The sequence below is a fragment of the Misgurnus anguillicaudatus genome, chromosome 21, assembly GCF_027580225.2.
Source record: "Misgurnus anguillicaudatus chromosome 21, ASM2758022v2, whole genome shotgun sequence".
Taxonomy (NCBI): Eukaryota; Metazoa; Chordata; class Actinopteri; order Cypriniformes; family Cobitidae; genus Misgurnus; species Misgurnus anguillicaudatus.
The window spans coordinates 14,088,863-14,110,873 of record NC_073357.2 but is presented as its reverse complement, the minus strand read 5'-3'; the positions used below and the strand labels follow the sequence as shown (position 1 = coordinate 14,110,873).

The 22,011-nt window shown below is 39.6% G+C and overlaps 1 long non-coding RNA gene across 1 annotated transcript; it reads right to left on the bottom strand.

Moving 5' to 3' along the window:
* Positions 1-370: 370 nt before the first annotated feature.
* Positions 371-1,865, bottom strand: LOC141353242 (uncharacterized). The gene is made up of 3 exons (XR_012360252.1): positions 1,512-1,865; positions 1,263-1,341; positions 371-851 (listed from the first exon to the last, which is right to left on the bottom strand). It is a non-coding gene; the product is annotated as an uncharacterized lncRNA (long non-coding RNA).
* Positions 1,866-22,011: the final 20,146 nt, after the last annotated feature.

The following is a 22,011-nucleotide window of genomic DNA, read 5'->3' as shown; positions in this document are numbered from 1 at the left end:
TACCATAAAATAACCTAAAATTATGACTGAAAGTAATAGAAATTTGAATAAATAAATCAAAATATGTAATAAAATTAGCTCTTTAAAATCTGAAAATGCCAGAAATGAAATCAGCATCATCTAAAACCTCTAAAACCACTCACATATTGTAGAAATTGGCCATTTAGTGCAAAATATGTGGTCAAAATGGACGATTAAGCTAATATTGCTAATTATGCAAATTATGCAAATTGCTCAACATATGCAAATTAGCATCCGGTAGTTTCTGTATGCTAGGGCCCCATACTTCACATTTCTGCAATAAAACGTTGGTGTACTCAACATTTCCGGGTTCACCTAGTTGGCTACTAGACTATACTCTAAATATAACAATAAAACTCTTGGTACCTCAATTCACTTCTTTTTTCAGATTTTAGAAAATAACAAGTGCAAAATTCAACCTGAGTTATTTCAACCATAAATTCAACACTGTATAAAACAAAGACACAGTAATTCAAAAACAATGTACAATAGTTCAATGAAATGTAATTAGTTCAATGTAAACCCTTTTTTTTCAGTTTCTCAGTCCTTTAGGTAGTCCATAAAGATGAATTGTGTGTGTGTTCTGTCTACAGGAAGACAGAATCCATCCAAGTGAAACAAGAAAAGTGTTTCAGTGTCCTACCATATATGTAGTGTTCAGATGTGCAAAACTATCACAGAAAATCGAAGTAAGACTCGGGGACGGCTCGCCAGTCCAAACCCTCAAAACTCACAGAAGGCTGGGACAAATCCAGAACACATCAACAGCTCCAGCATCAGCACATGGAAAGATAAAGGGAACAAACAAAACCCAAAACAAAAAACCTGGCCTTGAACAGACAAGGCCCAAGAAAAATCATTAATACCTTCATCACATACATTTACATATTGCATACATTCAGTTCAGCATTTCACTTAATTATATTGAATACAAAAATCACATTTGCATACTATTTACACAACACTTAAGAACTCACTTTCAATATTGTGCTTCAAAATAAAGTACATATGCTTAAATGTGGAATATTTGACATCATTTCTCTTAGTTTGAGTATTGCAATCATTACATGTGACCATCTCATATTTTAACAATCTGCACAGGTAACAATGTATCACATTAAACTCATTATTTGCATATTTTTACTCTTACTTCAGTCTTAAGAGTTATATTTCTTTAACACTCTTTTCTCATAAAATAAACCAATATGATTTATAAACATTAACATTGTAAAACAACTCACCAAGGAGATTGACAAAATCACAGAACACTCCAGAAAGACCCGGATGTAACTCGACTCCTTTAACTCAGTTTCTTTTACCCTTTTGTAAATTAGAAAAATGCTCTTTGAACACTTTATCAACACTCTTATTAATAATAAAATCGTGTGTATCTCTTTTTAAAGTGTTACATATCTCTTTACATTAGTTTTAAACAGTTAAATAACCATAACAAATCATGACAAGTAACAAGTAAATATCACTCTACTCACTTTAATCCACACTCAAAACGGTTTTAAGCACAGTATTTCTCCATATTTCTTCTCTTTTCTCTAGTATTTTCCCACACAGCATTCACATGCAGCGTGCACACGGGAGAGAGCTGCTTCTCAAACTGAACGCACATTTTTCGCGAACCCGGAAGTGAGCTCCTCCACCGCGTAACACTCAACATTCTGATTGGTTCCACTCACATTCAAGACTCAACTCTATTGGCTACATCACGAACCAACTAAAAGTGCTTATTTTTTAAAACTCACATTTTCTTTTTCAAAATCGATCTTTACAAATCAATTTTAAGAGGTTTTAAAGGGAAATAACCATATAAATAAAAGATATGATTTTCATATATTTAGCTGCCTCTCTAGTAACCATGGTTACATAATGTTAGCTTAATTTATTGTGCAGATTAACTTGAAATTATTTACCTTGTTTTCCGTTCATTGCTTCGCCTTTGTTTCACCATTGTTTCAAAATGAACCAAAAATACGTTAACTAGACGGTTCAGTGGCAAACAAACCGTCGTTTGTTGACCATACTAAACTTCCGGTAGACTTTGCGTCTGTGAACATTCTGCGTTGCCTGGGGTATTCCCGAAAGATGGAAATGTGACCTACCCGTATGTTTGAAATTAAAAATGTCCTTATGTATTTATGTAAGGAATGACAGAGTCAGGATCCCAATGCAAAAGGTAATTTTATTTGAAAACAAACAATTGGGTAGACTGCCAGTGAAGAACTGAGAGAATATGAAGCGGCCTCAGCCCTCTTCGACCCTTCTTGACTCAGGGAATTACTCAGGAAACTGAACCCCAAGAATGTGCACAAAAATAGAAAATAGGAGATGCCCCGGCCGTCCTCGGCACGGGGAGCTACACAGGGCAAACTTAAACCCCAACATGGGGCGAGACACGTAGGTCAGGCTGGATGATGGAGGGCGCAGGCTGGATTATGGAGGGCAAACTCTCTCTACCTGGGGCACTGTGGAGATGGCCAATCGGATTTCCAAGCCAAGGCAGAGGGTGGAGAAACAGCAGTGCTGGTCAACGACACCAGACGGGCATACAGCAGATGCGATGGCAGTCTATGGGTACAGAGAAATAGTTAGTAGCAACCCGCAAATGGGCCTAATCCTCAGGGCACAAAACTCTGGTTCTTCACAGCGAGCGGCAAAGTCAGATGGCAACAGTCCATGGAGGGAACAGAGAAACTCAATAGTCCAACAGCGGATAGTAAATCCACAGCGGGGAGATATAAATCCACAGGCAGTAAATCAGCAGCTGAATATCTAAAATAGCAAAAAGCAGAAGGCACAGACTAATATATTAAAGTCAACAAGACACGATACGGCGACATACATCAAAAGACGGACTCGCAAATACTGAGGGGAATTAAGAGAGCTTCATACTACTGCCGATTGGGAATAAACAAGCTTCAGGTGAGATGACGCGATCAAAGATGCTCCCTCAGTAGACACACCTTCAGCTCATTAGTAGAGACTGCAAGACCTGAACTGGGTGTGTAGGGTAACTAAATGAGGTGTGTCACAAAAGGGAAACATGCAAAATGTGCAGTACTAGTGGTCCTCAAGGACAGGTTTGAAAACCCCTGCTTTAGAACACCCTAATAAAGCACAGATGCTTGGAAAATGTAACTAAGTATTGTCCACCTCTGCTATCAAGTCCAACTAAATTAAATTTAAGCTGATAATAGTCAGTTTTACTGGCATTTTCGCAGCAACCGTTTTCCCAGCATCAAAATGTCTGGTAGTTGCATTTTATTGTACTAATGTAATATACTAATATATGTATATATGTATCTGGCAACTTTATTTTTGGCCATCTGCTAACGTCTTATGTCACACGGTGACGATCTTTCCGGGGGCGGAACCAAAAATAGTAGAGGTTGGTTCCGCCCGGAAGTGTTCCCGCCCGGACGGAAGAGTAGAAACACCGGAACTTCCGGTAAACGCAGCGGGACGAAATCAAGCCGATTAAACGCAGGTGTGTTTTAATAAACAACGGTTGGGGATAGGAGGATATGAAGGAAGAGAGGAGTATAAAGGATCGTCTAAAACACAGTGTTTTTGTTGCTGGTTGAATTCGTTCGTTGTTGTATTCAGGCTGAGCTGGCGTGGCTGTGTAGGTGTCACAGGTCGGAGCGGACCCGAGATAGCTAAAGGGTCACGCCCCTTCCTAGTTTCCACCTCGAGGAGGTTCCCAAAGCCACCCCAATGACCAGACACACAAGGTAAGAATAGAATTAAAATAAACTTTATTTAAATAATTTAAAATGTAAGTTGGGGAGGGGAAAGGGGAGCTTAAAATAACGGCCTCTTCTGGCCTCCAGGCACGTTTGAGGAGAGAGGAGGGGATGGGGCCTTTTGGGGGTTCCTACTATCCGTGGCGCCCTCCGTCTCCTGGAGGCCGAACTTCAGGGGAATATGATCCAGCTACCGTCTGCAACACAGAATAGTTATTTGATAATTCACTTCAATTTGTTTCTCTCTTTCTCCTTACAGCCAGCTGCTAGCGGTGGGTACAGCGAGTTCTCTTCGCGGACCGGGTCGTCGTTCTCCTCCTTTAAGAGGGCTCAGACTGTAACATAAGATCACACTTCACCTTTAACTGTGATTTTCGTTCTTACTTTCAGGTGACTGGCAGCAGTGGAAACGGTAAGTACTCTTCAAGGAAACTGGTTCTTCGTTCTCCTCTTTTAGAGGGCTCGGCTGTAACATAAGATCACACTTCACTTTTAACTGTGATTTTCGTTCTTACTTTCAGGTGACTGACAGCAATGGAAACGGTAAGTACTCTTCAAGGAAACTGGTTCGTCGTTCTCCTCTTTTAGAGGGCTCGGGCTGTAACATAAGATCACAATTCACCTTTAACTGTGATTTTCGTTCTTACTTTCAGGTGACTGGCAGCAGTGGAACGGTAAGTACTCTTCAAGGAAACTGGTTCGTCGTTCTCCTCTTTTAGAGGGCTCGGGCTGTATCATAAGATCACACTTCACCTTTAACTGTGATTTTCGTTCTTACTTTCAGGTGACTGGCAGCAGTGGAAACGGTAAGTACTCTTCAAGGAAACTGGTTCGTCGTTCTCCTCTTTTAGAGGGCCCGGGCTGTAACATAAGATCACACTTCATCTTTAACTGTGATTTTCGTTCTTACTTTCAGGTGACTGGCAGCAGTGGAAACGGTAAGTACTCTTCAAGGAAACTGGTTCGTCGTTCTCCTCTTTTAGAGGGCTCGGGCTGTAACATAAAATCACGCTTCACCTTTAACTGTGATTTTCGTCCTTACTTTCAGGTGGTGACTAGTAGGGGGCACGGAGGGTAATTCCTGCGGCGATCTTCCTTTCCAGGGCCTGAATAATGCCCGGGGAAGTAATACGGTCACTGTCGAGCCGAACGCTGCCCTCTCCAGCTTATGCATGGAACTCTGGACAGGGGCGCACCTTTGAAGAGGCTCCGTGACAGATAGTTAATAGCTTCAGCAGTGCGGTAACTTTACCCACATGTACATCAACACTCAGAATTGTACTTACAGATGATCTTAATTTCCTGTACCCTCTCTCCACTGTCACCACCGTAATGCACGTCGTCGAACCTGGGACCCTGTAGTGTCTCGCTGGTTTCCAAACTGTATCGCTGCACGGCGAAATATAAACAGGCACTTCACTCGCCACACCGCATCTCCCTCGTTATAACTCGGCCAACTCCGACCTATGATGGTTCCTGACAACACAGCACTTCACTGCAATACAATCACGTGTACACACTCACTCTGTAAAATCCAGACTCACCCACACCACACTTCGGTGAACATTAAGGCCAGGCCAGGGTCTTTCGTGGAGCCGGTCAGAGAGTCTGCGGGGCGTTGACGTGAAGGAAGCCAGAGGTTGAACTGTAGCAGCCGTAGTGATACCCTTTTCTCCTAATGCTGTTTGGTCCTCGGCTTACCCACCACTCAACTCTGCAATGTGGCCGCTGCTACCATTGCTGTAGACTCACACACACGTTAATTCCTGATATCTTTAATATACACACGTCATCATACACCTTCTATACTCACGAAGGATGATCACACTTTCTTTCTTCGACCCTTCAGCTCCCCCACTGGTCGATTCCTTCTCCGTGTGATACAGAATTCAGAACACTGTCATCCAACTGTTACATACATATAACTGCAAACAGGGGAGTCAGCATCTCAACCATAACAGAGGTTTATAGATCATACTCATCCAAACCAACGATCTTTAATCTTCACCTCCAACTATCCACTTCACTGTTCCAGGAAATATCCACTTCACTGCTCCAGAGAATATCCACTTCACTGCTCCAGAATACCGTTCCGCCACCAGAATACACAGCCCGAATACACAGCCAAAACACACGGCAAAAACTCAGCTCCAACCTTCGTTTTCCACGTCCTTTATGTACTCCTCCTATGCCTTTCATCCTCCAATCATCGATCACCGCGTTTGTTTATCACACCTGCATCTTGTTTACTTGATTTCGGCTCATGGAGTCTTTCCGAAAGTTCCGGTGTTTTCGTCTTGCCCTCCGTGCGGGAGCACTTCTGGGCGGAACAAAACCGTCGGAATTTTGGTTCCGCCCCATGGAATCGTCACCGTGTGACATCGGGACAAACAAGCCGTAGCGGTGCTGAGGAGGATCGAACTGGACACAGTAGTAGCTGGGAAACGGCAGGAAATCGTTGAGACTGAAACGAAGCAGAAGGAGAAGCATAGTTAGAGTGAGTGGACACCTTAGATGAAGACTTTAAGAACTAACAGACTTATTGTGTAATACTGACAGCAGGAAGGAACATCTCGTCGTGTGTATTGCTGGAACTACTTACCTGTGTGTAGGAAGAGGAGAACAGTGGAAAGAATTATACAGCGACTGTGAGTATGCAGTATTCGTTTTGCCATACTGTGTGTTAACTCGTTTCGACTGCGTTGTAAGACTCCAGTAAAGGGAGTGGCGGCCCTGCCACGGAGCAGAGTGGTGGGAGAGCCGGAGGAAGACAAGTTTGGGGCTGTTACAGCGACGTGGACGCCACTGGCCCGCACTGGACAACGTCAAATGGGCTCCGGTGAAGTTGAGGAAGACAGGGGCGACCTAAGTGTTCACATCGAGTGCTGTGGGTGAGTCTGTGGTTGCTGTGGAAATACACTTTGAACTGGTACAGTGTGGTGCTGTGTTTTTGTATTGTCAGTAACCCCCGCCTCTACCAACCTCACCGTGGGAGAACGCAAGACTGCGGGTACCAGTTATATCAAACCTTGTATATGCTGTGGGCGAGCCCCGGGAATCTGAACATTAAACGTAGTGTCCCTAGGCGGCCATCCTTTGGATCTGGTGGTGAAGAGCACGACTGCTGAAGACTGTGTGAGTAAAACCCAAAAAAATCAATACGTGCTTGAGTGTATATAGAACATCTACTGCTAGAGAAGGGTGGCGTATATCGAATCTCACCTGTCCCGAAGTCTCTTCAAAGGTGCGTCCCTGTCCAGCACTCCATAGTCGAGGCAAAGGAGAGGAGAGGGTAGCGTTCGGCTCGGTGTGACGGTGTAGATTTTTCCCCTTGCAGTGTCAGCAGCCGCTGGAAAGGCTGTTTCACGATGCCTCATCATCTTCCAGTCTCGAGGTACCTGTTGATTTATGAGATTGCAGTCACTGTAAGTCCACCGTTCCCGAACAATAAACTGAAGATATAATTTGCCTGTCGATTGACCACGAGTGTTACCACTGAAGTAGAGTGGGGAAAAAGCTGTAGCCATACGTCCTCTATGTCTGATTGTGTAATGCGCTGCCAGTGAGAGTAAATGCCAGTGGTTATTAACCGATCTTCTGTGTCCTAGCCAGCAGCCTGTGGAGAGAGCAACCAGAATACTGTACCTGAGAGTTCACAGCCTGTGGAGAGAGAAACCCGAATACCGTATCTGAGAGTTCACAGCCTGTAAAAAGAAAGAGAGAGAACCGGAATACCTTACCTGAACAGAACTTACTGTGCGTCATCCAAAGCTGGAGAGGTGAGAGTAAATGCCAGTGGTTATTAACCGATCTTCTGTGTCCTAGTCAGCAGCCTGTGGAGAGAGCAACCCGAATACTGTACCTGAGAGTTCACAGCCTGTGGAGAGAGAAACCTGAATACCGTACCTGAGGGTTCACAGCCTGTAAAGAGAGAGAGAGAGAACCTGAATACCTTACCTGAACAGTACTTACTGTGCGTCATCCAAAGCTGGAGAGGTGAGAGTTGATGCCAGTGGTTATTAACCGATCTTCTGTGTTCTAGCCAGTAGCCTGTAAGGAGAGAAAATCTAAATACTTAATTGGAGAATACCCACCGGATACCATCCCAGCAAACGTACAGGAGAGCCCCGGTCATCATCTAAAAAGGGTACGTCAGTGGAGAAAGTATCTGACCAACACTACCCTAGTTGTTTTAATCTGCCTCCAGGAGGAAAAGGAGGGCGCCACGGGATCAACAGGAGAAGGCGGAGGAGCCTTGCCCACGCATTCCCGCAGTGACCTGGACCCCGGACACTTGGCCCCGTTTCCCCCTCCTTCTTCCTGGTCACGGCCCACCTGGAGGGCAGAACAAGAGGCCTTAGTTTTAATCCCCCCCCTTCCCATTTCCCTATTTTCATTTTAACTAAATTAAATAAAATTCTATTTTTATGTTTATATGCACTTGTGTTGTCTGGTTATTGGGTTGGCTTTGGGACCTCCTCGAGGTGGAAACTAAGAAGGGGCGTGTCTTGGTTACATTAGTGGCCAGCCCCGACTTGTGACACTTATATCCACTCTACCACTATAGTACACGGATCTGGTAGCTGTGTTGAAAAAGTTGATAAAGTCAACTTATCAAAATAACTTTATCTGTGTTGCTTCACTGCTGATTCTTGCCATACTTACGTTGCCTAAATGCGCGCACATACGCTGCCACGTCGTAATTGTGTACAAACAGTAAAAGGGTCTATACGGCAGTTTTATGACCCTGTTGTTCCTGGTGCGTCCAGTAGGTGTACAGTGAGTTAGCATCAGCAGATCAGACATAGCAGAGCAAGTTTTGGATCAACACGATATAAGATAAACAGTGTAATGATCAGCACCAAATATTAAAATATATTTCAATATTTACTATTGATTCATACACAGGTCAAAGGAGACCATTGGACTGCAATGGAATTTAGTGAATTGAACAATTCAGGCATGAAAATCCCTCACCTTTCGGCGAAATTCGCCGTTTTGAAGCCAAAAAAGGTGACCCACGTGAATCATGTAGATTCGATGAGAAATAGTGATGAGCGAGTCACTCGAAACTCTGATCATTTAACCCGATCCCTAAAATGACTCGAGAACCATGAGTCCTAGTGACCATTAACCCGAGTCAGTTGAGTCCTCTCAGATTTTGCATTAAAAATGAGAAATTGTATCAAACACAAAGCTCTTCGAATGTTTACAACAGAATTACAACAAATAACTCTACATAAGCTGCCATAGGTTCTATAACTTGCAACAACAAGTTAATTTACATCACCAAATGTCGACTGGGGTACCGAGTGAGCCAAAAGCTGCTATTCCGGATCGTAATTTCCTGCAGCTCCGAGTCTGAGTACAAAGGGATGGGTGCACGCGACAATGAGTTGGTTGGCGGCTCGGGGATTCACACAGAGAGTGACTCAACTCATAGAGCTTGAATCCTGGACTAGGAGAAACGAGCCTTGCTCGTGTTATTAACCCACTGACTCATGTAGGCTAATCTGTTGCAATATTTGACTGGCACAATGTTTTGGGTAGAAGCTGCAAATGTTTAAAAATTTTAAATCCGAGGACTGCTGCAGCAGTGCTGCTGGAAAGACCCGCGACAGACGGACGTACACGGCTCCTCTTGTTGATTGAGTCACTCAGAGTGACGCGAGTGGTTCACTCACAGGACCCGTGCAGGAGCGGGCGGCTCTGTGTGGGACTCACTCACAAGATCATGTTCTTGCGCGGATGAGTGACTGTGTGGCTGCATTAACCGAAGCCTATCGTGGATCTTTTAAGTCAATCTGAAACAGGACACGTTCCTCTCACGTCCAAGTGAACAAAGCCTGACATCTTCTAAACGTGGTGTTGATATATTTGTCATTATGAAATGAAACTAAACAAACCAAACTTTTTACAATTATGTTATTGATAATGTTACCACGGACATGCATGTTTTTTTACGAGTTCCTCAGCGCTTTTTTGCGAGCAGAGGAGTCGTAGACTCGTAGCTGCATGCGTGATCTGAGTTGCTTGGTTGGCATTAGTATGACTTAGCGATTGGAATTTGAAGTGACTCAAGTGACTCGAGTGACTCGCACAACCCGGATCATATTAGTGAGTGACTCAGAATAACCCGAATCCTTAAAAAGATCCGGGTTGACCCTCACTAATGAGAAAACAATTTTTTTTCGTTGTTTGTAGACGCGCACGCGCCCTTTGCTGTCATCCAACATGTATCCCACACATTAGATTTCTTTGAGTTCATGCTGCGTTGCCAAACCCGACAGGCAGGCAGGTGACATCAAAGTATCACGAGAGTGAATCGAGAAGTCATAAGGAAGTCTGCTTTCGAACGGCTCTCGCGCTACTGTGATGTCATCCGCATTTCTGTGTTCTTCGTCATACAAGCTTGTTGAAGATGCGTAGAGCGACTGCCTTCGGGACGTAAAGTCAACACAAAACGCTGTAAAACTATCATTGTGGAATTGTAAGGCACCAACCAATTAAAACCACATATCTACACAGACTAACACTGCAAAGTGACCTAAAATATTTTTGTTGGAATGGATTGAACGAATTATGGACGTACTCCTCGCTTGTAAGTTATTGGTCTACGGCTGTAAGTACTTAAATGTAAATATGGTGAAACTGCAAAATATTGCATGAAATGCTGTAATAAGAACATACTATTATTAATACTGCAAATAAGAAAATTTACAGTAACATTTAAGCGATTTTAGACTATTTGAGCGACAAAGATGCTAAAGTGAACTGTTGTCAGTACGCATACGCGCACAAACTCAAAAGCCCACGCCCAACGCGCGTTTCAAAAATCATGCAAAGCAAACACATTTTTTTTGGGGCTTGACAGGAGATATACGCACAAACTATATTGTAATACCACAGTCTCGTTTATTATAAGTGAGCAGTTGATCATGTGTCAGTGATCGCTTCTCCGTTGTTAAAGGGACAGTTCGTCTCATAAGAAATGCATGTTTGAGTCATTATGTTAATCAAACTACAAAAGACAAGGAAAATCACTTTTATAGCTTTAAAAAGATTAATTATATTTAATTTATAGAATAAAAACAGTGTTATGTTAATTTGATACTGTTTTTTCAACCTAATCAATACTGTTAGATCTTACTTTATTTGTAACTTTGTTCTTTTCTATTTTATATGCTTGTAATGTCTTGATTTGTTCGGTAACACTTTATTATAATGTTCATGATTTAACATTAGTAAATGTATTAACTAACATGAACAAACCATGAGCAATACATTTGTTACAGTATTTATTCATCTTTGTTAATGTTAGTTAATAGAAATAAAGCTGTTCATTGTTTGTTCATGTTAGTTCACGGTGCATTAACTAACGTTAACCAAATTTTAATAAAGTATTAGCAATTGTTGAAATTTACATTAATAAAGATTAATAAATGCTGCACAAGTGCAGTTCATCATTAGTTCATGTTAACTAATGTGGTTAACTAATGTTAATTAATGAACATTATAATAAAGTGTTACCAATTATTCAACCCATGACTCAAAAACCATAATGTAATTCATTTAGCCAGTACTATATTGTAAAATTAAGTCATTTTAAATTTGATGTAGGCCTTCAGGTCCACCCTATTGCAAGGCCAACTTAAAATTGTATGGCCTTGCGACCAGTGATGCCACAGTTACTTTGAAAAAGTAATCTGATTACTGATTACTGATTACTCCTTTAAAAAGTAACTAAGTTACTTCACAGATTACTTGATTTTAAAAGTAACTAAGTTAGATTACAAGTTACTTTGTTAGTAACATTCCAGTAGCTGCCAACACCCCCACTGCCTCAACATTAAAAATGACAAACGGTTTTGCCAACACTCACTTTATTGGAAGTGCATTTTTAACAGTAACGTCAACAATGTATCTCCTGACATTTTAAGTTGAACTGTTGTGTTTTAAAAAACTAATATATATATATATGAGTCTTTCTTGACTTCACTTAACATAAATAGGGGTGAGCAGGGGCCATTTTCAGAAAAACTTAATTTTAAAAGTTAATGTTTTAGACAGAGATATATTTTTGCTGTGGTCAATAACTCACAAGTGTGGTCTATCAAAACCAGCTGGAATTTTGAACAAATGTAAAACGACTTCTGTATAATTTCACTTTAAACAAGAGTAGTGAATTGTTACTTTTGACCTTGACAGCAGGGACGAAAGTAACACACAGGTGGGTCAAAAGTAACACAACAAAACATGATGGATTTTTGTGTTACACTTGTTTTTATTAAATATATATTACTATGACCTCTTTAATATGTAACTGCAAACTTATTTTGTCATTTATCTTTGTAAAAAATAATTAAATTACATTTTTATTTTAAATTTCAGTTTTATCAAATGTTTCAAAAGCAACCAACAGTACAAACTTAAATTGCTGAGACTAAAAAAAAATTCAATAGTTTGAACACTATGAAAATAAAATTAAATCAAATTAGAATAATATCAATTTTTTTACCATATTATACACAGTATTAGCAGCGGGACAAAACTAACAAGTGTTACTTTTGATCCGACAGGATCTACTTACTCTATAAACTCGACTTACTTTTATTTTGAAAAACTGAGAAGTCTTCAGGATGTTATATACTTTGTAGATTTATCAGTATTGTAGCACATGAAACGAGAAAACAACGCGTTGTAAGAAAAAAAGACCGCTTTTGGAATGTACTTATCATGGTTGAAAACACAGTTCTGGATCTACACGTGGTAATCGGTGAGTAAATAACGCGATATTTGTCAACTCTTTCAGAGGTTATGTGCTAATATGCTGTCATAGTGAGATTTAGATGTTATCAGGGCTCGGAGAAAATCGCTTTGTTACTTTCGTTCTTCAACTCTCCCACACTTACTGGTTTTGCACTGAAGTCCAGCTTTTGTTGTTTGGGTAGTGGATGAACTCCTGCTCACTGCTTCGCATCACCGGGTGGGACTTGCTCTTAGTTTGACTGTCTGCGCCGTGCCGCGAATCCAGATGTTTTTTTTTTTTTTAATTGACGTAGTGTTTTGTAGCTGCATCTCTCTTCTCTCTCTCCATTGTACGTTGTTTACGTTTGTGTCGCTTACACTTGACCTGAATTGTCCTCGTGCTGAAAACGTGACTTGTCGCACACCTGACTTCACTTCCCGAGACGCAAGAAGAAATATACAAGAAAATATATATTTAAGGAAAATTTCAAAAATAGTAACGCACAGTGACTTGGATAAGTAACTTTAATCTGATTACTGGTTTGGAAATATTAACGCGTTAGATTACTCGTTACTAAAAAATGTGGTAAAATTAGAGTAACGCGTTACTAAGTAACGCGTTACCGGCATCACTGCTTGCGACTGATGGTCAGATTATGGCAAAATAAAATTATTGCAGATTTAAAATAGTAAGGGAATGCTACTTGTTACAGCTTTCCACATTTATCAACCCGTTTAATTAAACATGGTTTCTGTCACTAGTTAAATGTTTACATTTTAAATTTGAAAGAATTAAATAATTGAAATAATGGTCATAATGTATTTTTTGCATATGTTATGGTGTGCATTTTGTTTCTGCGCACATGGAGGGATGTTGCGTTCCTTCCTTCTTTTTTGTCCCTGGCCAATCACATGCCTGAAGAATAAATAAGTTAAGTTACAGCATGTTCCCTAATGAGGCAATAATATTTATTCTGGGGGGGTCCTCCCACCTCGCGGCCCCATCAGAGGCCACATCGCCCCTCGAGCGCCCTTCTCACCTTTTTCACCCCTGACCCGTTTTCATGCCTGACAATTAATAACACACACATTATGATCTACTGTAACCTGCCATCCTTACGAAAATTAAACCATGGTTTTATTGTGGTAAAAGTGTTGTAACCATGTTTTTTTGTGTATTGATTACTATCAGAAAAAACATTGTTTTACTACACCATTCAAGGTTTAACTATGGTTACCTGGTTACCATGGTTTACTACAGTAACCATGGTTCTTTTTTTAACTGTAGCAAAACCATGGATAATTTGCATAAGGGCTACACTATATTTAGTATAGGTTTATGAAAACCTAAAATGAATATAGATTATGCAGTGGATCATAATGTGTTTTTAATTGGATCAATTCAATAAAAGACTAAATTCCATTGCAGTTCAGTTGTCTCCTTACTAAGCATGTTATAAAAGTAAGCATGTTAGTAAGCATGTTATAAAACAGCATTGCCCAATGTACTCCAAAGTGAATAAAATGCCCTCATATTCAAAATATAACATTCCCATCTGTAAGTGTGTGTTACAACACAGTAAGCAAAATCAGCCTGGTCTCACTTTTAATACGTAGTATTTACACTTTGAAAAGCAAAAAAACATTTGTTGTATTTAAAGGAACACGCCCACATTTTGGGAATTTAGCTTATTCACCGTATCCCCCAGAGTTAGATAAGTCCATACATACCTCTCTCATCTCCGTGCGTGCTGTAACTCTGTCTGACGCAGCCCCCGCTAGCTTAGCTTAGCACAAACACTGGAAATGCATGGCTCCAGCTAGTATACTGCTCCCAATAAGTGACAAAATAACGCGATCATTTTCCTATTTATGTGTTGTGATTTGTATAGTCAAACCGTGTACAAATAACAAGGTGATATGAGACACAGCGATCTTTTAACAGTATACATACTGAGAACTATATTCTCTGAAGACGAAGCACTGCCGCATGGGCGGAGTGATCTGCTCGCAGCACACGAGAAGCCCCTGGTGAGGAGCAGAGAGTTCGGTCAGAGTTGTGCAAATCACTCCGCCCATGCGGCAGTGCTTCGTCTTCAGAGAATATCGTTCTCAGTATGTATATTGTTAAAAGATCGCTGTGTCTCATATCACCTTGTTATTTGTACACGGTTTGACTATACAAATCACAACACATAAATTTGAAAATGATCGCGTTATTTTGTCACTTATTGGGAGCAGTATACTAGCTGGAGCCATGCATTTCCAGTCTTTGTGCTAAGCTAAGCTAGCGGGGGCTGCGTCAGACAGAGTTACAGCACGCACGGAGATGAGAGAGGTATGTATGGACTTATCTAACTCTGGGGGATACGGTGAATAAGCTAAATTCCCAAAATGTGGGCGTGTTCCTTTAAATAAATGCTGAAATGTACAATGTAGACGTATTTAAACGTATAAAACATTTACGTATCTTTCATACCATAAAGATTGTTGTATAATTTCCCTTGAACCATTTTAGATAATGGTTCCACCCTAACCCTACCCCAAACCTTACCCTAAACCCAAACCTTTTTTATACAAAATGTTTAAAGGCGGAGTCCACGATGTTTGAAAAACGGTGTGGAAAAGGACATGGGCCGACTACCAAAACACACTTATAGCCAATCAGCAGTAAGGAGCGTGTCTACTAACCGACATCCTTGCCGGGTTGCGTATGTGTGGGGCGGGTCCATCAACAGAAGGTCCAGATTTTATTGGGGTAGGGGCGTGTTTGTTTAGGTGATTTCAAATATCAACATTGGCTTTCAAACATCGTGGAGTCCGCCTTTAAATACATAATTAATTATTTTTGTGTTATGCAATGTAATGGACAGATATTTGTAGTAACAATAGTAACAATATAGCATTTAAAGGTTTGAAGCATTTATTGTGTTTAAATTGTGCAATATAACATTTTAAACACTATTTTTTTCACGTGTAAAAAAATGCGCCATTTTTCACAATTTACTTATCTCTATAGCACTGTTTTCACTGTCCTCAAAATGGGCTGATGTCTTCCTTGTTCTATGAAGTCCCTCCTTCAGAAATACGTATCGAGCTCTGATTGTGTAGTTTTTTAGTGTGTTGTGATTTGATAGCAGCTTAGCTTGCTGTCAGAGCCATGACCCTGCTTGCTGTTAGCTTTGCTGGTGACTGACATACATCCTGTTGGCGGAGGTTAGTCATAAAACTGTTCTAGTGTCGTCATTATGCAGGAAGTAGATGGCTGTAGTCCAAAACGGCCGTTCGCTGTAGGCTTTGAAAGGGGAATTCTGTTAAAGAAAATATATTGCCTGGCAGTGAACTTTGAGCTTTATCATTGTACAGGTATTATTTATGCTATTAAAGCAACATTATACACTAACTAGGGTTTAAAAAATGGGATTAGAAAGAAAGGGACCTTTAAAGTTAAAAAGACGGGATGTCACTTTGTAAATAATCCATAATAAAACAATTTAAAGGAATAGTCTACCCTTTTGCCATATTTAACTATGTTATTACCTCAACTTAGACAAATTAATACATATCTATCTTTTTTCAATGCGTGCACTGAACAGCGCGTCATGAATGTGTTAGCATTTAGCCTAGACCCATTCATTCCTATGGTACCAAACAGGGAACCCACCAAACACTTCCGTGTTTTCCCTATTTAAAGACTGTTACATGAGGAGCTATACCAGTAAGTATGGTGCCACAAAAATAAAACTTTTTTTTGGTACCATAGGAATGAATGGGGCTAGGCTAAATGCTAACACATTCACAACGTGCTGTACAGTGCACGCATTGAAAAAAGATAGGTATGTATTAATTCGTCTAGGTTGAGGTAATAACATAGTTTAATGTGGCAAAAGGGTAGACTATTCCTTTAAAATCATGTCGCTTTTAAATAAATGTTTTTGTACATTGAACAACCAGTGTTGTAACAATCATGTTTTTGCCATTCATTTATTATCTTTTGGAGAAATTTGTAAAAAGATATAAACAACTTTTTTTTTTACAAAACTCTAATAAGTTAAATTGACATGATCCCAATTTTTTAAGTAAATCAATTTATCTTAATGTTATCTTAATGTTGTATTTCTCTTCTTATAGGGTAGTGAGCATCCTAAGTCAGAACTTGGTAGGCATATTCCTCACTTTTTTTTGTTGACTCAGTGCACTGTTCAGTATGGATTACAATGAGCGCAGCAATCTTAGGAAAAGGGACTGCAAAAAAGTTGACACTTTCCTTAAATCATTGCGTCAAGAGCATGCACATACTAATTCTCCTCACATCTCTCCAGTCAGCAACCTATCCCGTACAGTTCCTCCTGGTAGTATCCCTTCTTCAGATGGAAATCTGGATTGCCTCTCCATTAGAGACAATACAGATAGCAGCTGTGGTTGTAGTGGTACTGGTGACACAAACAATGAAAGTGATCTAAGAAGTAGCATTACAGATTGGGCACTTCGGTTTGGAGTCTCTCTTGTTGCACTTTCTGCTTTACTGACAATTCTTAGAATCCATTTCCCATCCCTGCCAAAAGATGGAAGGTCCCTTTTGAAAACAAAAACAGAGTACACTGTTGAGATGATTGCTGGTGGATCCTTCCACTATATTGGTATTAGAAATGCTTTCAAAAACACTTTTAAAAAATGTTCTGTTTTTCCAGATGGACACATTCAACCTGCAGCTAAATTTTGATCATCTCCCACTTTTTAAAAGTTCCTCAGTTCAACTTTGGCCAATTCTTGGCATGTTTAAAGGTCTGTCTAAGAAACCTGTTGTCATAGGCATGTTTTGTGGGACCAGTAAGGTTTTATTTTTTTGTGGCAAGGCTTACTTTGTTAAGGTTACATCAGTGATATGTGATGCTCCAGGACGAGCCTTTATCAAAGGTATTAAATCTCACACAGGCTACTATGGCTGTGACAAATGTCAGCAGAAAGGTTCCTATGTGAAACACCGCATGACGTTTCCCCGAGAACAATGCCTCCTCTAGAACAGATGACGCTTTTCGCCAAGAGTTAGATGAGGAAAACCATCTAGCACACTGTCCTCTTCTAGAAACGGACATTGATATGGTTACAGGTTTTCCACATGATTATATGCACCTTGTGTGTTTGGGTGTGATGAGACGTCTAACGGATCTGTGGTGTGGTACACTGGGCCCTCAGCGTACAAAACTTTCTAGCACTCAAGTCTTGGCTATTTCTGAGAGACTGGTTCAATTGAAGGATTTTATTCCAGCAGAGTTTGCCAGAAAGCCTAGGGCTCTCAGTGAAAGACTTCGGTGGAAAGCTACTGAATTCCGTCAACTATTGTTACGTCTATGACAACTTCATGCTGTTGTCTGCTGCCATCTACATTTTGGCAAATTCACAGTTTTGTATTGAAATGAATGGTTTGGCTCACTCCTTTTTGGTGCAATTTGTTTAGCATTATGGTTTGTTGTATGGCAAAGAGCACGTGGTGTACAACATTCATGGGCTGGTAAAAGTGCATGGTCCTTTGGATTGCATATCTGGCTTTCCCTATGAAAACTTTCTTGGTGAGCTTAAGAGAATGGTAAGGAAGCCTCACAATCCACTTGCACAGATAATCCGTAGGTTGTCAGAACGTGAGAAAAGGGATTGTTTTTCAACTGATGAAACATCACTAATGTGCCCCCATCAAAATGGACATGTACCTGATGCAGTGTACTGAGCTCACAAAGCCCTGGCAGAAGTGTGTGAGGTTGCCCATGGGAGACCAATTTGCAGTCTTCCCAATGTCTCACACATTTTCTCAATAAAATCAAACATTAATTAATGTACATAGTTATTGCAAAGCAGAAGTTTTAAAGTTCACAATTATTTCTGGACTACATTGTCAGACATGTTTTAAGTAAGTGTCATTGGACTACTTGCACTGAGCCTTATGGCATACTTCCAACTTGAAATAGTACATATCACAAGGTTTTCGTTATATATGTTTACAGTGTTGCAAAAGTCAGAGCCAGGCGCATTACAGGCGTATAAAAGTAATAGGCCACCAGTTTTCAAACATAAGAAAAAGCATAAAACACACATTGCAAGTGCAGGTTAAGTGGAATGTTAAAGCAACACTATGTAGTTTTTTTACCTTTAAATAATGTCTCTAAAATAATTTCAGTTATAGAACAACTTTTAACTGGACAAATTGTACTGTTGCTGCAATCTGAGCAGCCTCCTAGCTGCTACAAGCACACTCTGAAAGTGGTGGTGTAGGGTAGAGCACACAGCCCCGCCCCTCCCCCTGCCTGCAGAAGAGTGTCTGATACCAGGCACTGTTGCGCTTTTCAACCACATGGGGGAGCTGTAAGTCATTTTTACATGGAAACTACATAGTGTTGCTTTAATGTGAAACTATGACGCTAATACTAATAGCATATTAATGATTAAACACTCATTAGCAAACAAGCCAAACTATCATCATGGAGGCTGTCTGCGATTTGTCTGACTATCGTATTAGATGTATTGGCACAACTATTTTACAGATGTTTCCTCGTAAACCTCAAAATCCACACGCAAACATCTATCTATCTATTTTTGATTTTGATTTGATTTATTTAGACAGTAACAATGATAAAATACATTACAAGATACCATCACAGCAAAATTGTACATTATCAGAACTGTCGAGAAAGTTTAAAAAAAACGTATTTCCATTGTGGTCCTCGTTGTTGCCTAACATGATGTCCAAGCAAGCTACAAAAAACTAAAAGGTACCTTGTACTCTCACCACATCCCAATACCAAATACACCACACAATAAAAGGAAATATACATAATACACAATTCAAACCTATAACCTACTTAGCACTTAACCATTTGCCACATGCCCGATTAAAACTGTAATCTGACTGACTTAACTTAATCTCAACAGGCAGTTTGTTCCATTCCACTGCAGCCATATACAAAAAAGTATATTGTCCAGAACAGGTCTTAAATCTACTCGGAACTATATCAGTAGCACTGCCTCTAGTTGAGTAGGTATGAGAGTTTCTAATAAGCTTAAAATAATCTTTAAAATACCTTGGCTCATTCTTATGCAGGATCTTTCTTGTCAATCTCAGTTTCAATTGTCTCACCCTATTTTCAACTGTTAACCATTTTAATTTCTGAAATTCAGTAGAGTCAACATGGGTCCGGATATTAAGGTTTAAAATCAACCTAACTAATTTATTTTGTGCTGTTTGAAGTTGAACTTTTATTCTCCTAGGATTACTGCTGTACCATGAAGTACATGTATAATCAAAAAGTGGTTGAAATAAAGCATTTGCTATCATTTGTAAAGTTTCTTTATTTAGAAACTGCGCCTTTGATTCACTTTTAAAATAACATTTCGACCCATACTTTCTCCACTCACAGAACTATCCAAATAACAACCCAAATATTTAACACAATTACTAGCTTTAATTTGAATACCCCCCACAGAAATTTTAAACTCAGGAGTCCTACTTAACCTTATTTTTGAACCAAATAGGATAGTTTCGGTTTTCTCTAAATGTAAAGACAATTTATCAGCCATTCACTTATGTTCTCCAACTCAACAGTTAAATGGTTTTCAATAACTTTTAGATCCTTATGGGAGAACACCAAGGCTGCATCATCCGCATAAAGAAAGAGATTACACTTGCAAACAGATTTCATATCATTAATATACAAGAGAAACAGTAATGGACCAAGGACACTACCCTGAGGCACCCCGCATGTTATTTCTCTCGCCCCAGACAAAGTACTGTTAATATCAACTCTTTGATACCTCTCAGTCAAATATGATCGAATCCATTCACATGCCATACTATTAAAACCCAAGGCTTTTAATTTAATCAGTAAAATTTGGTGATCGACTGTGTCAAATGCTTTCTGGAGATCTAACAATACCATACCACAAAGTTTACCCACATCAATCTCTCTTCTTAAATAATCTGTTAAATATAATAAACATGTATCCGTAGAATAAAATGTCCTAAAACCAGATTGCAAATCATAAAACAAATCTGATTTACTAATATAATTATAAATTTGCTCATGTATTATTTTTTCCAAAACGTTTGAAACGACTCCCAAAATCGAAACTGGTCTATAATTACCCTCTTCTAGTTTGCTCCCTTTTTTATATAGTGGAACAACCCTAGCCAGCTTCAGATCTTTAGGAAATCTGCCTAAAGTAATTGAAAGATTAAAAATATAAGTAAGATATGGAGAAATAAATTCTGCAGCATCTTTTAGAAATCTGGCAGGAATTTCATCTAATCCGATTGCCTTCGACCACTTTAGTTCATTTAATACCTTTAATACCACCTCCTGTGACACAATGGAAAGGCCAAAAGAGTCAGGTACCACTCCAAGCCTAGAATAATACCTAAACATGCCCTCACCATCATATAATCCAGATTTCCTTGGTAGCTTTTCAACTAAGTCTCAAGCTATAGAAGTAAAAAAGTAATTAAATTTATCTGCAACCTTTTTTTGATTAGATGTGAGCTGCCCATTGATATTAAGGCAAATGTTGTTTATCTTTGTCTTAAGTTTATTTACCAACCCAATTTGTTTCAAAGACTGCCATAATTTTTTTGCATTACCTTTGTGCTCGGTTAATTTATCCCGGAAAAAATCCCTTTTACACGTTTTGATCATCTGTTGCACTATATTTCTTAGCTTCTTATAATTATCCAAGTCAACCTGTTCTTTACTCTTCCTAAATACGGAAAACGCTTTGTTTCTCTTACTAATTGCTTCTAAAATATCACCATTCATCCATGGTTCAGACCTCAATTTGACTCTAAAAAATTTTTTTTGAGCAACTTTATCTACTGCCTCTAAAAACATATTTTTAAACTGCTCCCATGCTTCATCAACATCCAAACATAACACTAAGGACCACTTCAGTGATTTTAAACACTCAATAAAAACCTCACGACTATAATTTTTTAAGGACCTGGTCTTAATTGTATTTTGTTTCTTCAGTCCAACTTTAATTTTTTCCTTGTACAATAAATTAATGAGTGGTCACTCAACGTACAATTTACCACCCCACTCTGTGAAATCATAGATTTCTCAGAGACCAAAATGAGATCAATAACTGTTTGACTCGTTTTAGCTACTCTAGTGGGCTCTTTGATTATTTGCTGAAGATCTAGAACCTGGCAAAACTATTAAAGGCGTTATACATCCCATGATCCTTATTAGAAACATCAGTATTAAAATCACCAACCATTATAACCTCATCCTTAAAATCATTACAGGGGACAGACAGTTCCTCCAACAACTGATAGAAATTATTCTGATCGGGAGGTCTATACAGTGCCCCAATTAAAATAGGCTTACTTTTAGTTAACTTTGCCTCAACCCACACAGCTTCAATGAGATCATGATTTAAATCCATTCTACGATTAAAACAGATATCAGCTCTGATATAGACACAAACACCGCCCCCATTA